Source organism: Acomys minous, assembly GCF_964271855.1.
Source record: "Acomys minous genome assembly, chromosome: 2".
Classification (NCBI taxonomy): Eukaryota; Metazoa; Chordata; class Mammalia; order Rodentia; family Muridae; genus Acomys; species Acomys minous.
In genome coordinates, this window is record NC_140484.1 from 125,978,618 (window position 1) to 126,001,339 (window position 22,722).

The 22,722-nt window shown below is 36.8% G+C and overlaps 1 long non-coding RNA gene across 1 annotated transcript in view; it reads left to right on the forward strand.

Annotated features, from left to right (window-relative positions):
• The first annotated feature begins 244 nt into the window (after positions 1-244).
• The window catches only part of LOC311583743, a 148,590-nt gene continuing 126,112 nt past the window's right edge, over positions 245-22,722 (forward strand). Inside the window, exon 1 of the long non-coding RNA XR_014774655.1 lies at positions 245-293. This is a non-coding gene — a long non-coding RNA (uncharacterized lncRNA). The remainder of the gene's footprint in view (positions 294-22,722) is intronic.

Below are 22,722 nucleotides of genomic sequence, written 5' to 3' on the forward strand. Positions count from 1 at the left end.
ATTCACTCAACACAGGCAATAAATAAGAGCAAGTCCTAACTTTTCCTAAAAAATGCCTTTATATAGCTCCAGTGCCATGGTCTTCCCATTCAGTTAACTTTTGGTGTTTTCTTTCCTTTGAAATTTCAGAATAATCTGTTTTTCTGTGACAATGAGAATTTCTCAGAAAGTTTCTCGTCCTGAAGGCTTGGTCCGCTGCTGCTGAGGTTAAGAGGTAACTTAGTAATGAGGATGCCAACTTCACCAATGGATAAGTTCATTAATGGGTTTGTAATTGAAGGGACAATTTAGAGGTAAGACCTCCTGGTGGAAGGAGGTCACATGTCCTGGTCCCCTTCCTGTTTTCTCCATCTCTCTGAGCTGAAAAGCTGTGCTGTGCCCATGCTTCCCTTGCTATGATCCTCTGCCTTGCCTTGGCTTAAAAGCTACACGAATAGAGACATCTCTGAAACCTTGAGGAAAATAGGCCCTTCTTCCTTGAATTTGTTTTTCTTCAGACATGCACCACAGCAATAGAAGACTAATGTATTCTGTGCCTTTTTTTAGAATATCTCCCTTTTATCCTTCTGTTGTTCTCTCCTACCTATATCTTCTGCTTTCCTCTTCTTGTTTCATTGGAACATTTATTAAGCAACTTCTGGGCACAAGGACTAGACACCACAGACTAAAATTTCTATTCAAGGGGCTCATTGTATAAATGTAGATTGACATGCTGATCCCCAAATTACAGTGTATTATAAAAGCCCTGTTTTAATTTTATGTTCAGTTCTTACATCTAGCTCATGATAATATCTCAATTAACTTTTAGAGAATAGAGAATGAATTTAAAATTATAGACTAGTTCTAAGTAATATTCCATTTATTTTTGAATCACTTTTGTATAGTGCAAATGTAATACATGTTTCCAGAACTAAAATGAACTGGATCACAATTTCCTACAAGTTTTGTGAGAACAAAGTCCTGCCTTGCAATTTTTTTTTCTGTCTTCCTTTGAGTTGTTTTTCTTGTCTGCTTATCTTGTGCCAAATGAGTTGTGTTAATTCAAGTGAACATTATTGTTTATGTTTTTGCATATGAGTTAATTGAAGCATGGAGAAATTATGAACCTATAAACACGAAGAAATTTGAATTCGGTCTCGTGGTACAAGCTCTTATATTTCTGCACAGCATAGTGTGGGAGAAATAAAATTATCGGTTGAGTGTGAAGTAGCTTTGACTATTTTCTCTGAGTTTGAACAAATTAATCCCATTGAGTTTCAGCTTGCTGGGAAACTGGAGTAGTAATATTTACTTAAATTATTGCCTTGAAGATTAAATAAGTAAAATATCCATCATACACTTATATCTAAAGAAATTATGCCCTCTTTCCTTATTCCTCTCTCTTAAGAGACCGAGTGTGGTGCCTGTTAAGTCCCTATAAACTGGAAGGTCTTAAATTTAGTTCCATAGTGTGAATTCTTGTTTGTTATTCTACACAGCTACATATCCTGTGCTATATATAATATATTTGTTATATATGTATATATATGTAAATGTCACCTTTGCATTTAGTATCTACCACATTGCACTATACACCATAAAAATTCACACTATGGATATACATACATACACACACACACGTGCACACATACATATACAACATATACTTTGATTGCGTTCAAAGTCTACTGCACAATTATTCCCATACTTTTCCTCTTTATTGCTTATCACATATCTAATAAGCACATTTCCTTTAACATCTTAGTTTGGGTTTCTGTCACTGTGATGAAACACCATGACAAAAAAGCAAGCTGGGAAGGATGAATTTATTTGTCCTACTCTACCATATTGCTTTTTATTATAAAAGGAAATCCAGGTAAGAACGCAAACAGGGCAAGAACTGAGAGGCAGGAGCTGAGGCAGAGACCGTGGAGGAATGTTGCTAACTGGCTTGCTCCCCATGCCTTGCTCAGCTGGCTTTTTAAAAATAGCACCCAAGACCTTCAGCCCAGGAACAGCACCACCTACAATAAGCTGGGCCATCCCCCATCAATCACTAATTAAGAAAATGCTCTATAGAAGATCTTATGGAGGCATTTTCTTAATTAAGGTTCCCTCATTCCAGATCACTTCAGATTGTGTCAAGTTGACATAAAACTATCCAGAGAGATATATTTTTCTCTCTTTTCAATGTTAGCTCTATGAGAGAAAATTCACAATTCTTATCTTCCTGAGTCAGATGTGTTTTTCTTAACATGGTGACATTCCGTTCCATTTATGCTCTGCAAACAATACCATTTGTTCTCACTATGGATACTTAAACCCACTGTATGTTTTCAGCACATTTCTTTATCCATTTGTCTGTGGGTGAGCATGTAGATTCATTTGATAACTTGTCTATTGTAAATAACTCAGACGTAGCATAATCAGAATGCCTGGAGCTTCTATTGTATCTTCCTTATATTTCAGTCCCTTTTGGATGATTCTGCTTAATCTTTTCTCTCACGTGTTAGGATTTCAGTAATGACTGCAAGTGTATCAGTTTATGAGTAGAAAGGAATGTCCTCTCGTCCTCTAGGTCACCTGACTTCTGTTGATGTAGAAGCAGCAGGCAGGAAGGGATATCTCCTCACTCAGTGTTCAGGATGGTGTGTTGTGTTGGCACTGAAGGTGAGTGAGTTGGAATCGACCTTAAGTCTGAGCATGAAATCATGTTCTGTAGGTGGATAAAATGGCTGCTTTCTTCAGTTAGCATAGACAAAAGTGTGCACTTCCAAATTGTCACTGAAGTTCTTTTAGTAATTTGTACTTACCTGAGCATGATGTCCTGAACATGAGATAAAAAAAATCTTCATTTTTGTCACATACCTAGTCATTTCTGTGGCAAAATGCCCCATCCTATGGAACAGGGTACCATATCTGGTTTTGTAGGACTTTGATTTCTACCATATCTTATGTCTTCTATTCCCATTCTTTCCTAGTATGCAGCCCAGAACTGGGTCACATGAAATAACCATCCGCCCCCCCCCCAATCTCAAGCCCATTTCACGGCTTTACTGGCTGAGATTCATTTATTCAGCTGTTTTGTGGCCAATCAAACTTTGCTGAAATCTCATCGTCTTCAACCAAACATCTTTAGAAATCTTTCCTTTGAATTTCCGGGAAGAGTTGGACACAGTTCTCCTGGTGTTCTCACAGCTCAGTTTGCCCACCATGTGCAGAGTTTCTCCGTTCATTCAGCAGACCTAGCAAACATTTAATATCATTCTATCTTCTTCTTTTCCAGTTTCTTACCGCCAACTTGGAGAAGGAACCTTTCTTTTCTTTAATTTTCTCTCAGGTCCCTCACCAAAATATGCTCTTAGCGATGCATCAACTTTTCTATAGATCTTTTCAGTTCTTTTGGATTTCTATCCCAGGGAGTTTGTGGCCAGTGGAAGCATGGAGCTCTCATGAATTATATTTTAGAAGTCTTAAATATATAAAGATATACTTATTTATAGCTTACTCGCTTTGCTAGGGGTGGCTAATACTTCCTAGTCTCTTTGGACGTTGAGTGTACGTTAATTTGAATGTAAGGGATCTCAATATGCTTTTATTATTGTGTTTGCTTATTAGCATATTTTAGTTATATTTATTTTAGAGCATGGTTCTAATAACCCACACGATATTTTATATTCAGCTTTGTTCAATTAATGTTTGATCTGCATTTTGAACAGTGCTTAAAACCAAAAATTTTAATGATTGCACTAAATTGAGATGCTGGTTTACTTCATCAGCTCTGAAGGTTGGATAATTAAGTTGCTTATTTGCATTTTTGTCATCAGGATAAGCAATTCTGTGATTAGCTTCTTGGATTTGACTTTTTCCGTATTTTGAATTCCTAGAGATAGAATTAGTAACTGCCAATAAAATTCTTCATAGGATCATAATTTCCAATATTTCACAAAGGTAAGGAATGATATACATTGTTCCCTATATAAAAGGCTCTATTGCATATAAAGGGGGAGGAAGTCCCCCTCAGTCACAGTCATAGGGGAGGGGAGTAAGGGGAAAATGGGAGGGAGGGAGGAATGGGAGGATACAAGGGATGGGATAACCATTGAGATGTAATATGAATAAATTAATTAAAATGCATTTCACAGTAAAAAAAAAGAGGTGAAAAATCTACAACAATATGTAGATATAGAAAGCTTAAGATATATAAAACATGGCACATGTTGCCTTGCCACTGCTATAAAGTGTCATATTGCTATAGTTAGAATTTTCATATTAAAATTTTGTATATTTATTTGTTAGTTGTTTTCTTCTTTTGTAACTTGCCTCCTTTACATTCAATGTTTTTCAATAATTATGACCTTAGTATAGTCATTATAAAGCCTTTTATGTAGAATTGTTATTTACCCAAATTATATATGTATATATATATTTTCTGTTTCGTATGTCTCCTTCTCTTTTTTTTTCTGTTGTTGAGGATTGAACCTAGAGTCCACACATGCTAGGCAAGTGTTGTATGGCTGAGATTTTTCCAGAGCCCATTAGTTTTTTTATTTTATTTATGAAAACCAGCTTGTCTATTTTTCCTTATGATTTAAGATAGTTGCTTTAAAGATCCCCAATACTTTATATAAAATAAAGAAAATATTAAAAAATTATAGTAAACTGTAATGCCAAGAAATGTAACTAAAAAACCTTTTTTAAAAAAAATATAGTTTATTAATTTATTCATATTACATCTCAATTGTTTTTTATGTGTTTTTTAAATTAATTTACTCATATTACATCTTGATTGTTAGCCCTTCCCCTGTTTCCTCCCATTCCTCCCTCCCTCCCATTTCCCCCCTTCTCCCCTCCCCTATGTCTGTGATTGAGGGAGACTTCTTCCCCCTATGTATGCTCTAAGATTATTGAGTCTCTTCTTGGTAACTTGCTATCCTTCTTCTGAGTGCCACCAGGCCTCCCCATCCAGGGGACATGGTCAGAAAAGGGGCACCAGAGTTCACGTGAGAATCAGATCTCACTCTCCACTCAACAGTGGAGAATATCGTGTTCGTCGGCTAGGTCTTGGTAGGGGTTCGAAGTTTACTGCCTATTTCTCCTTGGCTGGTGCCTTAGTTTGAGGAGGACCCCAGGACCCAGATCTGCCTGTCATAAAGTTCTTCTTGAAGGCTCATCTTCTACTACATTCATGGTATATGATATGACAAAAGTATAGATGCATCTTATGTGAACAAAGCATACTCTAGTGAGAGGAGACGGGGCAGAAATACAAGGCAGGAACTAGGAGACAGGAACTGAAGCAGACTACATAGGAACACTGTTTAGTGGCTTGCTCACCTGATTTCCTTATACAACCTAGCCCCACCTGTTGAGGGGTGGTACTCTCCACAGTGACTAGGCATTCCTGCATCAATAATTTATTACATGCTATTTGCCTTCTGGGCCTGGGTTACATTTTTCAGAATGACTATTTCCAGCTCCATCGATTTACCCAGGAATTACATAATTTCACTTTTCTTAACAGCCAAATATTTGTTTGTGTATATACACATGAGTATATATTTTGTTGTTCCTTTTCATAAGCACAGTTATGTTGTTGACCAGTTTTGGGGGGCACATATACAAGCACATATCACTGCAAGCTGCTCCCTTGTACTTGTGTTCTTTCACAATCAAGAAATTCTGCTGTATTTTCATTACTAACAGTAACATGAACCTGATAATGACTGAAGTGCACTGAGAGATTGATGCTTTGTGTTCTTTTAAGGTGCTGATGATAGAGGCAGATTAATTGTATGTTTGGAAATGAAGAAGGATACAGTAGTTAATGTCCCGTTGCTGTGGTAAAACACCATGACCAAGGACAGCTTAGGGAAGAAAGCTGTAGTTAGCCTTACAGTTGCAGATAGATGGACAAGAGTCAGTAAGACAGGGAGGTATGGCAGCTAGTGGGCATGCCTGCTGGCAGGAAACAGGAAGTGGAGAGATTACACATATTCTGTAGACACAAAACAGATGGTGCACGTTGAAAGTAGTCTGTGAACTCTTAAAGTCTGCTTTCGGTGACACGCTTTCACTAATAGGGCTGGGCTGCCACCTAATACAGCACTGTCACCTGTGAACCAAGTGTTTAAGTGCCTGAGCCTACAGGGAACACTTCTCCTTCAGGTCAACTCCTCTCAATCCCTCTTTTTGCTGTCTCTTTTTCCTCCTCCCCATCTTTCTTCTCTTCTCTGTTCTCTCTTCTTCATCCTCTGCTCTTCTCTCTTTTTCTTATTCATAAAAAAGCTTATACAAAATGGGAGGGAGGGAGGAATGGGAGGATACAAGGGATGGGATAACCATTGAGATGTAATATGAATAAATTAATAAAATAAACTTAAAAAATAAAATAAAAATAAATAAAAAAAGTAAAAAAAAGTTACAAAATTATTTTAAGAAGAAACCAGTTTTAAATAATTTTTATATAATAGTTATAACATTTGATATAGAGAGATTAAACCCGTGAAATAATAATTTAAAAATCCTCCAAAATATGTTTTGAACAGACAAAGATTCATGTACTTGTGAACATCATTACTTCTTTGGTGCCCAGGAGACTGACTTGTTAGAGATTTTACTCCTGGGCAGGTAAAGATCACATTTAACATGTTTTCTAGCCAACACACCACATTCCAATAAATTTGAAAATTAACATACATAACCTCTCTCTTTTAAAATCTTTAATTAGTTATTAACAAAACCCTCAATGCACATGTCATCTCAAACTTCTTTCTGGAATCCTACATGTCAGCTAAGCTTATGATTTCAGAGTTTCTTAAGTAAATTTTGGTCACAGTTTGTGTAGCAATATAGGGGGAAATGAGATAACCCACTAACATGTAAAACAAACTGTTGCGGGCCCACACAATTAGCGACAAACTTGTTCTACCTGGCTGGGACCAGGATATGCTTCTTCGTCTGCCCCATTCTTACCTTTCTATCTGCTTTACCAAGGTGACTATCTTACAGATACTTGGAGCCAGAACTTACCTGAAGTAGATAAAAGTATTGGGGCGATTCTGAGAGACCTTACAGAAGTCACCTGTGATGACCATTAGTGTGTCCCTGCTTGTTAGGGTTTGCTTCTCTCTCTATACCTGTCTTGTCGTGTGCTTCTACTGAGGAGTATACATTTCTGGCTAACCATATACAAAGCCTGAGATAGTGAGTTTGCATGATCACATACTATTGGATCGGATACAGCTTCAGTTAGTACTCTGTAGGACAAGTATAAGTGGTCGCCTGGCTAGCCAATGGATTGCTTAGCTTTGAGCCAGGTGCCACATATCTCTGAAAACTGGAGAAGAGTTTACTGCAGCCTCCTTTTATTATACAAGATCTATGGGGAGATTCTCTGAGAAAGAATGAAAGGTCAGGGCAACTGACTATATTAATTTAGTCAGTTAAACATGAATTTAATGAAATGAAAAAATGTCTGCTATAGAAAAAAATGTCCTGGCTTGAATAAGAATGGGCCCGTAGGGTCATATATTCAAATACCAAATACTTAGTCACCAGGGAGTGACATTATTCGAAAGGAAGGATTAGGAGGTGGGGCTATTTGTATTTGACAGCCTTGAAGAAGACATCTTTTCTATCTTGGTGCATCTAAATTTCTGAATGTAAATCAATCTCCATCAAATATTGTCATTATCAACTTAGAACACCTATCTAGACCTAAAAACATCTTAACCCCTAAACAACTAAGCTTCATTGTAAAACTAAGCTTTCAACTCCCTCAGAGACTTGAGAAAGAGTGAACTTGATTATCTGAGTATGCTGGGAGTGCAGGTTAGTAGCTTTCCAAATGAAAAGATGACAGAGGCAGTTTTCTACCTGAATAGTTACCCAAAACTCTCTATAATGCTGGAGCATTTTCTTCAGCCTTCTGGCCCAATATATCTGACCAACATATTTGTGAAGCAGGAACTATTGAGGAATTGCTTACCCTGTCTTGGCAGAGTTTGGCCATTGACTCTGCCTGTATCCAAGCTTGCCCCTTTTTAGGCAGAATGTGGTAGAGATGAGGACTTTTTTTTCCCAGTTGCTACTTTGCTACAATTGAAGCCATCTCCATAAGGAGGTTCTCTGATGCTCATCATCATCTTTGAGGTAGGCTGGGTGTTGCCAGGAGTCAACCTGTCTCGTTGTCATTCTGCATGTCTCTCGAGTTTTTGAAGACCTTGTCTACCTATCTTTCCTTATCTTTCTATAGAGTCATGCCTATCTGCTGCACCTAAGGTGTCTATTCTTGTGATAAAAGTAGACTAGCAATTGACATGACCATGATTTAATCTACTAATATTTAATTTGTATAGCTTATTTCTCCTAAACAGCTTGCTATAGCACTTTCAAAGCATTGGAAGTAAGCCTTGTATTATAATTGAGTCATATGGGTATACTAACTCACATTAGAGTAGAATATATATATATATATATATATATATATATATATATATATATATATATATGGTGTATGAAGAATAATCTTACATTTGAATTCTATACCACTGTATCTAGAATTAAACTTATTTTGCATCTATATACAAGATTCTATACCAGTGAATTAAAAATATCTTGTGAGTGACATTGAGGCATTAAGCTGAGGAATAGATTCACTAATCTGCTTTTTGTTCTATCTTCTGTGTATATTTCTATATTCACCTCTCTTTTCAACCCATTTCTTCAAACAGGATGTCAATGTTTAGTATGCTGTGAGGAATGCATCCTGTCGTGTCTGATCCAATGTCAGTGTCTGGTTCTTTTGTTCTGAAAGCACATAATTTCTCACAAGCATTATACAGTCCTAAAATTATAAATGTATAAGGTGTGTGTGATGCACAAATCATTTAAAGCTGGATTTCTGCTCTTCATATGAGCAAGAAAAGAAGACCTCTGTAAATCTTCATTCATGTCATATGAAGAATGGCATCTAATAGTAATTTATAGAGATTTTGGGGTCAACAAGAAGCATTGTCTGTACCTAGATATTCACATTTCAACTAGTCTCAGAGCTAGTCCTATATATAGTGGGATTAGCAATATAAGTTTCCTGCTTGTTCTATAGTTTAAATTCTTCACATCCTGATTGTAGCCCCTTCCCTCATTCCCTCCTGATGACAGGGAGCCCTCTTCCCCTAATATCTGACCTCAGCCTATCTAGTCTCATCTGTATTAGCTGTAACCTTTTCCTCTATAGCCTGGTATGGCTGTTGTGCCAGGGGGACGTTATCTAAGTTCGGTGGCCAGAGTGCATGTCTGAAGTGGTCCCTACTCTCCACATGTGGGATCCACAAGGAGTCTGTACTACTACATCTTAGCAGAGGGTCAACATCCACATCATACATGGTCCTTGGTTGATGTTTCTGACTCTGTTTTGTAGTGTAGTTATTCTGTATTATGTGACTAATGTCTGATTATGAGTGAGTATATACCATGTGTGTCTTTCAGGGTCTGAGTTACCTCACTCAGGATAATCTTTTCCAGTTCCATCCATTTGCCTGCAAATTTCAAGATTTCCTTGTTTTTTTTTTTTTATAGCTGAATAGTATTCCATTGTGTAGATGTACCACAGTTACTTTATCTATTCTTCGGTTGAGGGACATATAGGTTGTTTCTAGATTCTGGCTATTATGAATAAAGCTGCTATGAACACTGTTGAACAAATATCCTTTTTGTATGGTGGAGCATTATTTAGCTATATTCCCAGGAGTGGTATGGCTGGGTCCTGAGGTAGAGTTATTCCCAATTTCCTGAGAAAGCACAGGATTAATTTCCAAAGTGGTTGTACACGTTTGCACTCCCACCAGCAATGGAGGAGCATTTCCCTTTCTCCATATCCTTGCCAGCATGTGCTGTCACCTGAGTTTTTGATCCTAGCCATTTGGACAGATGTAAGATGAAATCTCAGAGTCGTTTTAAGTTAGAGCCTGCCTCTCTAATTTAGACAAAAGCATGTTTCTCAGACCCCTCTGTTCTTCCCTAATGATCTGCCTGTAGCAAGGTAGATGTTTTATGACACAAGCCTGCAGAGATCAGCACACACACAACCCTTTCCTCCAGCCTGAGTGGGATCACATTTTCAAGCTAACTCTTAACACTTTGTTCTCCTCATTCCCTTTCAATACAACAGTCTTTCAAAATTCAAGTTCATTGTAAACTTCACATTACTTGAATTTCTCAGCTCTTGCCTTACAGGGGCTATGACTGATTTGGGTACCCTTTAGGTGTGATCTCATAATGTCACACTCTTTTGTGTAACATAATAATCCTTACACTTTTTTTTATCAGTGTATGTAGGGCCCTTGAGAGAATTAGTTTTATATTTCTAATCCTAACATTATATATATATATATATATATATATACATACATACATGCACACATATATATATAAAGATGTTTAATTAAAAAATTAACTATTAATAAAATTAATGTATGTTCAAGGCATACTTAATTTTATGTTGATTGAATACACATATATGCCTTTAGTGTTAAGTATTACTGTGTATATTTTACTTATTGGAAAACTGAGACTCCAGGGAGTTCAAGAATTTGTACTAAGCCATTCGCAACTCTTCAGAGAAACAGGAATCCCAATGCAGGTTTGCCTCTGCTTTCTCAGTTGCTATAGTCAGCCTGTCAGCCATAACAAACTTTAATATATGTAATATATTTACATTTCCCAAAGCTCATATCAGTTGAAATAAACATCCTGAAACATATTCTGATGTAATGGCATTCTAACATAATGACAGCTCTATAGGCATAGCCCCACAAACTCTGTCCTTCCAAAGTCCCTTGATGGCAAATGGTAACTGTGTTAGGTTAACACTTGCATAGCGATTCTTATCCACCAGGCCCTCTTCTAAGTACTTACAACATTTCCAGCTTTAATATCTCACAAACCATCTGCAAAAGTTAACATTGTTAGTGTATGTTAAGAGTTCAGAGATTACTCAACTTGTTCAAGGTCACACAGATAACAACGACCTAGAACTGAGATAGGAAATATTGTTTAGTTTTCTTTCAAAAGTGCTAATGGAGGTCCTTTTTTTTTTTAAAAACAAAACAAAACATAACAAAACAAAACAAAATCCTTCTCTGGCACTCTCAGTTCTTTAGCTGAAATGATCTGTGTGTTGAAGCGTGAGCCATTCAGTCAGGAGCAGCACTGCAGGCATCTCTGTGGAATCTCATATGACTGATATTTTATGTTAATGAAAATCAACATGCCACTCAGGGACACTGTGCTCAAGTCAGGAAATAAAAATTGGTTGTATGGCTTGGTTGTGTATCTGTTATTCTTTTGTTTATAGCACACTGTTGATGTCAGACTATCGAGTACATATTTACAAAATATTGGCAAGGCAAATAAACAATAATAAATTACCAGCTAGCTATCATTTGCATTTCATTGATCATGGAGAGTGGAGCAGTTCAGGACTAGGTTCTCTGTAATCTATTATTTTACTATTCCTGTGCAGTTTCAGATAATCCTGACTAAATATGACTTGAATCTGGAATTGAAGCTACAGCAATCCCCAAGGGCATCAACTCTACTAAGCATTTTTTTAAAATTATTTAGTGGTACATCTACCACTAAATTGAGAAGGTGGAGTCTTAGAATCTAAAGCAAATATGTTTATACCGAGAATTTAACTGAAATCTTAATGATAATGACCGTCAGCACTGCATATATATGGTACTGGAAAACATAAATATCAAAAGTCCCTTTGTATCATCAATTGAACCAAGATTGATGTTTTGTCTCTACTATGTCCTGGCTTTTCTGCTCCCTTTCGCATTTGGAAAATGAATGTGATTGTTATGGGGAAGCTGAGAGAGGAAAATTTTTGCACTGCAGGAATTACTCATTTTTTAAAAAAATGTGAAGATGTTAGTATTTATTTTGTGAACAATTTGGGAATAATAAGGACATATAGGTGACAAGCCCAGTGATTATTAATTCCAAATAGAAGGTGCTCAATACCTGGTTGCCTCCCTTTTTTACCCATCTTATCTTAAAGGTCAGTCATTATCAGCCTACAGGAAGAACATTATGATGGGCACATCTGGGCCCAGGGGTCCTGCTCAAATTATGGCACCAGCCAAAGACAATACATGCAGTAAACTTCAAACCCCTATCCAGATCTAGCCAATGGACAGGACATTCTCCACAGTTGAGTGGAGAGTGGGGTCTGACTTTCACATGAACTATGGTGCCCCATATATGACCATGTCCCCTGGATGGGGAGGCCTGGTGGCACTCAGAAGAAGGATAGCAGGTTACCAAGAAGAGACTTGATACTCTATGAGCATATACAGGGAAAGGAGATTCTGTCACATAACTACCCCAGCTCCAATTGCTCCTCATTTCTTCTTCAATTCTTCAGTGATTGTGAGGTCAACTGCCTACCTCTCAGCTACAAGGAGTCCAGGGATGTTATTTTCTCACTTCTTCTTTGAGGCAGAGAGATAATAATGTTTTAAAAAATCCAAAATACAGAAAGTACTCAAAAGCTTTAAGCATATGCAAGTGTCAAATGCTCAGTCCTCTATAATGAGAGAAGCTCTTCTGTGACCGGGGTGAATGTCTGAATCTTTTACACTTCTAAATAATGCTCCGATGACTATCTTTTATAAAGTGTCTTTTAAAATATTTTCTTGGGGTATAATCCTACAGAGGCAATTGTTGAGGTGATTCTTAGCACTGGGAGATGTGATACTTCCCCTGTTTGGATACTTTCTCCATCATTGTTGAACACTGTCAGTTCAAGTGCTTTGTAGAGGGTAGAAATTTCATAATTAACCTGCATTTCCCTGGTGACTAGAAATAATGATGTGTTCTCACAATTACTAGTCATTTCTTTAACTTCTTTTACTTCATGTAAATTATATTTCTACATTCCATGTTCATAATATTAAGATATCACCATATAGGTTTATATTAACTTTTATACACCACTTTTTATAAAAACATGCTTATAATATTTAAGAAAAATATTTTTCTGACTTTATTGTTTATTTCTTATTTTAGCTTTAATATCCTGTGATGATAAAAGTGCGACACTTGATGTTTAATGTTATTTATAGGCAATTAACATTATAGTTTCTTCACTTTTATGTCTTAATGGTCTTTGCAAGATAATTAAGATACACTTCAAACTAATTATTTTAGAGTGCTAATGATTTCTTATATTACATTTAGTTTTATAACCAATCAAGAATTAAGCCTGTGAATAGCAATAGATACATATCCAGCTTAATTATTAATAGACCTTTAAATTGTCTAGGAACTGTGAATGAATGATCTTTGATTTCTTGTCTTCTGCCACTCCTTGTGATGTTGATACACTTTCTCTCCCTCCCTCCCTCCCCCCCTCCTCTCTCTCTCTGTTGATTGCCCATTACTAGTCTTTACTGATTTTTTTTTTTGAGACAGGGTTTCTTTGGTTCTGACTGTTATGGAACTCACTCACTCTGTGGACCAGGCTGGCCTCTGCTTCCCAGGTGCTGTGAATAAAGGTGTGTTCCACCACTTCCCAGCCTGTACTGAAAAGTTTTTTTTTCTCTTTTTTGCTGTGCTAAGCATTTTATTTAGAAGAGAAAAGAACTCTTAGAAATGTCTACTGGGACAAAAAAATCAGCTTAGATTTGATCAATTCTTATATCAGTAGTGTTTTAAAAGACAGTGCAACTAAGAAAAAGACATCTGAAATGCAAATATAAAAATCAGTATGCCTGCAAAGATTCATGGTAGATATTGTTACCACCTGCCTGAGCCCAGAATTAAGCTTACCCTTCTCACTCTGCATTTTTAGAAACTGATGTCAGCATGGCTGCCTGGCTTCTGCTCAGTCATCTGGATCTAAGTACTCTGAGTTTTATTTTATTTTTTTAAATTGCCATTTTGATGTAGCAGCCATCAGATTCTCCAGTCAGTTAACCTCTTGGATCCATGGTCTACCAAGTTACAGACCATAGTCTGAGTAAAGTGGCTCCCTTCACAGACATGACCTGATGTGTGAGCTCTAGCCCTCGGCCTCTCTCAGGGGACTCTCAGCCCTGTATCTTTCATGTATTGTCTCCACTAGCCCTTCAGACACCACAGAGCAGAGCAAAGCTCTGTTGGGCATAAAACCTAGTGTTTCCTCTCATGATCTCCTATTCACTTCATTAGCCACTTGGTACCCTTTGTCTGGAAGGCAGGTTTCTGGTATAACAACTCCCAGCATACTCAGATAACCAAGTTTACTCCTTCTCAGGTCTCTGAGGGAGTTGAAGACAAGGTAGCTTAGTTTTACAATGAAGCTTAATTGTTTAGGGTTAAGATGTTTTTAGGTCTAGATAGGTGTTCTAAGTTGATAATGACAATAAGTGATGATTGATTTACATTCAGAAATTTAGATGCACCAAGATAGGAAAGATGTCTTCTTCAAGGCTGTCAAATACAAATAGCCAAAACCCTAAGAATGTAACATTTATATACCTTCTGATTGTGTCATGGCTCTTCTTGCCGTAGGTAATCTATTGTATATATGTGTCATAATATAAATGTATATGTACAAAAATAAAATAATTTAATAAAACTAAGAATTTATCAAAATTGGGAACTATGTAAAATATGCAGAAATTGAAAGTGTAGGAGTAAGCTTTAAAATAGACCACTATCTGGTCTTTCCTTATCCTCCAATGAAATTGACTGCTTAAGTTACTGAAAAGTTTTGAGCTTACTCCTAGCTATTGTTTTTATCAAATGTACTCTGGATTCGCATTTTCAAGTTAGTGAACTTGCTAATGTATCTTAACAGAAGTGTGTGTAGCTTCTCATTCATTTGTCTTCTGTTATTTTTAACCAGATAGCTTGATTGGAATAGCAAGGTTAAATATAGGCTTCTCTTTTTCCACTCACTTTGATCTAATGTCTGTACATAGCTATCACTTTTGATTGATTTCATGCTAGAGGTGTCTTAACCCTTCTGAGTCAGTGTCATATAATAGCTGAAAAGGAATTTGCAAGGTGTATTCTAATAAATGGCTATAATATACAGGGTATATGCCTATTGTGGGAATGGCCTGAGAGTATCTGCCTCATAATATCTGCCCTCCTTTGTTCTACATTCTTCTTTTGTGAATAAAGATCTGCTATTTTATTTTAAGTTTTGATGGCACAAAATGTATAAAACAGTTTACTGATATTATTATTTACATATTGTCATTGGAAAGCCTTAATTTCTTTTTTTCCAGCAGATTTTTCATTTTCTATTTTCACAGTTTATTCACATTACATCCTGATTGCAATGCCTTCTAAATCTCCATCTATGCTAACAGTTAGTGAAAAGAAAGTGAATTTTATTGACACTGCATCAAAAAAGAACATCAAAAATTTATTTTAAGAATAACATCTTGCTAGAAAAAGAATTGTACACTTTTAAAAATTACCCTTGAGTTGGGATTGGAAATTCAGATTTTCAGGAGAGGAAGAAAGTATTATGTTTTGATGAATTTAGTATCATTTCATTCCTTCAAGAAGAGCAGCTTCATTCCAGGTTTACACAACTACTGTGCTCTGCTGGTGACATCTGTATCTCAGTCATAATCACAGTCAGAACTGGATGAGAGTCTGATATTATTTCTACCCTTAATGATGGGTTGGATATCTGATGTAAACAGTGGCTGTGTAGCATTACATAGGATTCAGAAGAAGCTGTACCTCCCAACCATGACATCTGTGAACAATGAGTCTACATGCTATGAAGCTATGATCACCAGACTTCAAACTCACAGGGAAACCGTGTCTTATTGTCATTTCTGCTGGACCTTGGAGAGATAGGTGGCCATCACTTTCCACTTGGAAATGACATGTTTAACCTGGTAAAAATGTTCATCAAAATTCAACATGAAATAGTTGAAGTGGTGTGGGTACAGTGAAGTGAAAGCTAACAGAAAGTGAAAGCTATTCAGTTGCTTGATTCCATTTCTGTGGTAGAGTTACAACCTAATTACTAAGGATTGAACATCAGAAGAGTTTTACTTAATTTATGATCACATCCCTCTACTTTTCACATGTAGAAATCACTGAGCAGAGGGTTAAAATAAAAAATGAATCTGTGATTACTTTGAGTGAGTTTTAGAGCAGTCTGTAGTGTCTTTGTTTTGAAATCCCGTCAAACGCACTTCAATGAGTCACTAACCATGGGAGGTGTAGTGATCATGAGTACAATAAAATATACATTTATTACTCTCTATATATGCAAAATGAAGTAAATGAAGGAGGGTTTTGTGCCCACATTAAAGATGATATCTGGGCACAGAGTCTTTTAGGAGATGAGATTGTTAACATGAGTCACATGAGTTATCTCTTCCTTTGGGAAGGCAGGTGCTCCAGGCAAAGTTGAAAACAAGTGGCATACTGAAGAAAACATAGCCTTAACATTTGTTTCTTTATTTGTCATGTTTCTGAAATCTATAGACAACAGCCTTTACTTTTTATTAGTGTGTATTATTTGCATAAAATTTCATTATGACATTTTTACACATGCTTGTAGTACATTTGATCACATTGAATACCCAATGCCCTTCTGATCTTTTTTCTCTGTTTTTTTTTTGTCACATTCCTTTTCCTAATAGTCACTTTTAATGTTCATGCCTTAAAAAGGTCTGGATTATTCATATAGAAGAAACATAGTATCTTTAGAACTGTTTTGGTCTTGTGAAATTCAAGAGTTTTTATGACTAGGTATTGTGTTAACATTGTGGGTCTATATTAGATACCAAGAGAATCTCTCGTAATGACTCCTTGAATGTATATTAACTGTTACTGGAATTTTCTCTTCAGTATTGGAAAATATGGCAAATTCCAGTCAGTGTCATGTAGGGAATAAGTAACTATGTAAGAATACTCCAGTAGACCTGGATAATTCTATATAGAACAAATTGTATGTATTCATTGATCTTTTCATGATGGCTATGATGCCAAAGGTCTTTTATCAAATCTATAGTATATAATGGCAAGAAATTGACAGAAGCTAAAATAAGAGTGGTAGACAATAATCATATATAATATTCTACTTCTGGGTATTTGTATGGTGAAGTCACAAAGATGTTGTATATAAAGTATGTAATTAATCTTACCATCAACTACTTGGTCTAACAACCTTGGATTAGTGTTCTTTTTATAACTGTCATTTGCTTCCAGAAGATTTAAGAACTCTCAACTCAAGTTCTTTAGTTGAAAAGAATTATCTTCATTCTGGGAATAATTTGTGATTTGATTTATGAGAGATGAGTACAAAATCAACCCACTGGAATTTTATTGTCTACTAATTGTTAAGAGAATGTCCTTTCTATCGGGCACAAAGAACATCTTTCTCTTTCAGATGATCAATTCTTTAGGTTTAGTGGCATACAGAGATTGTTGAGTGGGTTTTAACCTGTCGTGCCCATATCTGTGGCATAAATAACATGAGTACTTTGTAGTAGTTTGAGCTTATTTAATTTTAGTAAACAGTATTTATGATCACAAATTACATTTCTAGATATACAGTTGCCATGCCATTTAATCATCAAAAAAGAGACTGATAAATTTGGTGAATGCAAATTTTTTTATATTATTATTTATGTTATAATTTTTATATTATTATTTAAGGCTAACAGTAGGGCCTCAGCCAATAATATTGTGTTTCTAAAAGTATGATTACCTTTAATTTGGGAATTTCACTGTCAGATGTATGACTACAAAGAGGTTTCATTCATTTGTAGAATGTTTCTTTAGTCTGGTGATTCCTTTCTTTTCTTTGTAGAAGCCTTTTAGTCTATGAGGTCCTGTTTGTCAATAGTTGGAAATAATTCCAGTGGCTACAATGAACCTCACTGAGAGTGTCCTTGTTTATCTCTCTGCCCTAAAGCATGCTCCCTATTTTCCCTCTATCAGTTTTAGAGTTTTAGGCCGTACCTGAGCATCTTTGGTTCATGTGAAACTAATTTACATTCAGGATGAGAAATAGAGATACTGCTTCATGCATATGCATGAGGATACCCAGTTCTCCTAGTATCTTTGTGGAAGAAGTTGTCTTTTTTCCAATGTATCTTTTTGACACCTTTGCAAAAAAGCTTAGCAAAAAGCCACATAGCCTTGAGACTTCTATTTGGTTCTATTGATCTATTTTAGTGCCTCCACTACACCATATTTATTATCACTATTCCGTTGTACAGGGGGAAGCCTGGCATTATTCTTTTAGCTATGATTACTTTGGGTATTCCAGGAATTTTTGTTTCCATATGCTTCTTAAGATATTTTTTTCTATTTTGGAATTTTGAAAGGGATTGCATTCACTCTGTAGATTGGTTTTGGTAGTATAGTTATTTTCACAATATTAATTCTTTCAATCAACTGGCATGAAAGGTTCAGGTTGCTTTTCACTGAGGAGTGCCTCTGAGTGTTGGAATCTTTGAAGAAGAGGATCTTTTTTTTTTATTGAGTTGAGCAGTTATCACAAGAAAGTAAACTGACTTAAAAAAAAACATAGTATGTCAAAAGTCTGAGGTACCTGGGTCACATTTTGGTCTAGAAAACCTAGATTGCATTAGCATTGTAGATGACAAATGAGCTAGTGATTGCAGCAGAGATTACAGGAAGTCAACTGCCCAGTGAGAACTTCAGTGGAAGTAGAAACTTCTTTCTTCTCCACTCCTTCTCATCCTGCATATGGCTTTCTCCCATTTAGTCTGAGCTCTTTTTGTATTTAATGCTTTTTGAATTATACTCATCTTGCACAAAAAACTCCATGTTCAAAAAACTCTTACTTATCTTTTTAGACTCAGTTGACATAGCTGTAAAGTCTCATTGCAGTTTCTAGAGTGACTGATGTGTGCAGAAACAATGTTTATTCCTGTACTCCCACAACTCCTTGTCAACTGTTTTCAATATTGCCTATGTCTTTATTTAATTCAGAATCTCTTCCACCAGACATTGATATCCTTTGAAGACAGAGCTATGTTTATTTATTCCAGTACTGTTAATAATCTTGAATTAAATAAACAGGGGGATTTAGTCAGACACTACTTCCCTATTATGAGTTCTTACATAACAATTAATTACAATGCAATTTGACTTAGTATAAAGACAAGTCAAAATCTAATGTAGGAATGTATTTATAGCCAGGTATATTGGCTAATTGCTGTGGTAAAATAGCTTGACAAAAGCAACTGAATGAAGGGGAGACTTATTTTGACTCATGTATTGGGAGTACAGTCCACTGTGGTGAAGAAGTCATAGTTTCAGGAGCTAGAGGCAGCTGGTCAGGTTGCACTTGCCATGCATGTGAATGGTTACCTTGTGTTAGGAAGCACAGGGAGATGCCTGCTGGTGCTCAGCCTGCTTCCTTCTTGTCACTTGGGCCTGTTTTCTGGGGGATTCTACATCTACCAAGTTGATAATCAATAGAAACCATTACATCAGGTTTCAGTCAGTCACTTCCAGTTATGCTTCTGTCAATCACAGCTAACGAACTTATCACACCATGCTCCAATAGGGCAGGCATGCACCTGATCACACAGACCTCTAATAAAGCAGAGGTCTAGATATAAAAAGGCAGGGTCTTTCTCTACCAAGTCCAGTCCGATTATTTCTCCTTCTAGGTTCACTCTACAGACATTGTTCTTGGCGCTTCAGGGTAGGTTTTTTTTTTTTTTGAACATATTTTGGTTATATGTGAGCATTCTTTATTTAGATCAATTCTGTTCAGCTTAATTTGTCAAAAGTTTTTATTTTAGCAAAAACTACTTTGGTGCCTGGAATATTTTATACTAAATGAAATGGTAAAAGAACAAGTTTATAGAAATGTCAGACACTGCGTTTCAATCTGCTGCATGGCGAGTCTCTAGATAACTTCTATATTGAGTAACTGCTGATTTTGACTGCACTTTGATGTCTTTTCTTTGTCAGTTAGGGTGTGTATGTGATTGACCGAAAGCCTTCCACATGCTATGAATGTAGTAATTCTACCACTGAGCCCCTGCTGTCTTATGCTTCAACAGACAATGCAAACAGGTAGAGATCATGATTTATCTTGATACTTACACAACAAACCAAGCAATCTGTTCTAAGCTCCAGCTGAGTTCACACATTTAGGCTAACAGCAGCAGTCTTGTAAAATTTGTAACTCATAATCTATGTCAGGCATTGCGGTACAATTGCCAAATTTAAGTCTCAAAGATTTTAGCCTCAACATTTAAATTTTGATTAAGAACAATTCTATGAAGAAAGAAGTTGACTGGCTACATTAACATAGACTTAAAAGATTGTTTTTACTTATTATCACTGTACCTAAAAGTGTTTTGCTAATGTATGGTAAGGTTATCAGCCTAATGAGTACTAATTTACATTAATCACATGCATAGATGATAATAATGCCAATTTATTAATTTACACAAAATATGACTGCTATATGGTTAAAAGCAATTGAAAGCTTTTTTTCCTATAGAAAACTTTAGAAGTGACATAAAAATAATATTCAGGAGCCTAGAGAGAGATGGCTTAAGAACACTTGATGCTTTTGCTGAAGACCCAGGTTTGGTTCTTATTACTTGCATGATTCCTCAAAACCACCTGTAAGTCTCTAGTTTCAGGGGATCTGATACTCTCTTGGCCTCCCTGGGCATTTGCTTATATTTGGTGTATATATTACACTTAGGTACAAACACATACACACCTTGGATAAGTAAGTAAATAAATGTAAAAATGTTAAAAATTCAGAAGACCGGCTTTTAACAAAAAGCTGTTGAGAAAGTGCAGAGTAAAATTTAAACTACCCCAATTTCATCCCTCAATATTAATTATTAAACTTTATTCTCAAGTAATTCACTACTCTTTGCTGAATGCTTCATAAATCCCCACTGGAGTTCAAAGATGAATCTTACACAGCCTGTTTCTCCTAAGGAACACGAAGTGTAATTGGAAAAGTGGAGAGTCCTAAAGATTAATGTGGGGTAGGATTTGTAATTTGAGAATGTTGATTTTTAAGAAGAAAACACACACACAAAGCAGCAGGAGCCTGAAGATGAATGATAAACTCCTGTGGAAACAGTGGGAGACTTCATGAAAGAGCTATTCTTGGGATCTTGGGATAGACTTAAAAATGATTAAATCTATGTGTGTGTGTGTGTGTGTGTGTGTGTGTGTGTGTGTGTGTGTGTATGTGTGTGTGTGTGAGAAAGCGTGTGTGTGTTAACGACATTCACAAAACTCACACTGGGCTGCAGTGTCAGGGGTGTCAGTGTCAGTGTTGTAATTGGAGCATGGGGTTTGAAAATGGGGGCAGGATGCGGTGAAAAGAATGAGGATAGAGATGAGGCTGGAATATGGATACTTTCAAGAAGGTGAGTGACAACATTTGCAGCCTGAAGGCACATATTTTAATTTTCTGTGCACTGTAGATGGACAGACAGAAAGTCAGGAGGCAGCAACACCCACAGTGAAATGTTGTCCACCTAGGGAAATGGTAGACTGAGGTCAGATAATGCCAGGGTCACAGATGAAGAACAGTGGCTGTGAGTGAGCAGAATAGGAATGAATAGTCATTTCTCAGGCCGCTGGGGCTCTACTTGAGAGGGTGAGTGTTGTGATGATGCAGGCCGGGTCTGCTGGGATTCGGCTTAAGTCCACCTACCTGTGATGTCATTGCCATTAAATCATCATTGTTCCTGACAGTCCATCTATTGTTGGTAAGCAAATGGCTACCATAGTGGGACCAATTCTGGGTCCTTTTGCCTCAGGCCAGACTCTGGAGTCGCTCCAGCCTCATGATTGGTCCTGCTTGCACAAAGATGTGTGGGCAACTTTGTGCTGGCCATTCTCCGTCAGCCACGAGCAAGTCCGAGGTTCAAATTGCACGTAAGTGATTCTTTCAGCCACCATGGCTGGAGCCTCCTGCTGTGCTGATCATAGCACAATCCTGTGGCTCCCACGCTTGGGGACCCGGGCCTCAGGCACTGGGGGTTTTTGAATCTGGTTTTGGGGTTTGGGTCATTTCTGTGAAACTGGCAGAGTGTGGGCAGCACAGAGTTGGGACCAGGTTAGCAGGAAACTGGCAGCTACCACCACCTCAGCACTTGCCTGGCTGCTAAACCACTGCACAGCCTGGTCCCTGCAGCCTCCTGTACAACTATGCCCCTGCGCTGGCATCTACAGCAGCTAGGCATCATGGGTCCAGATAACATTTTAAAACCTGCACACCACTGGTTGTTCACAACACGTGAGAGTCACCATTTTTGTTAAGGGCAACCACATAGCAGTCACCATCTTTGTTAGGGAAAATCATGTGGCACTACATGTGACTAGCCACCATCTTTCTTAAGGGAAACTACGTGACTAGATGTCATGTTTGTTGTCTGAATATCGTAAATATGCTCACCAGCCCATTTCAAATCCTTACTAAACTCTAAATACAGTTTCTATATTTTACAATGGTTACCTAGTTTTGATATTACATTTTTATGGCTCTGTTTTTACTCTGATCCAAAATGTTTTTGTTTCTAACTTACATCTTTACTAATTCCTAAACAAATAAATAAATGCTGTTCCTCCTGCCACTAGCTACCCTAGGTTCAATTCCAGGATTCCTGGCTATTGGGTTTGATATGGGTTTTTAAATTGTTCTATAATGTTCTGATAACTAGATACAAAGCTTGCTTAATTCAA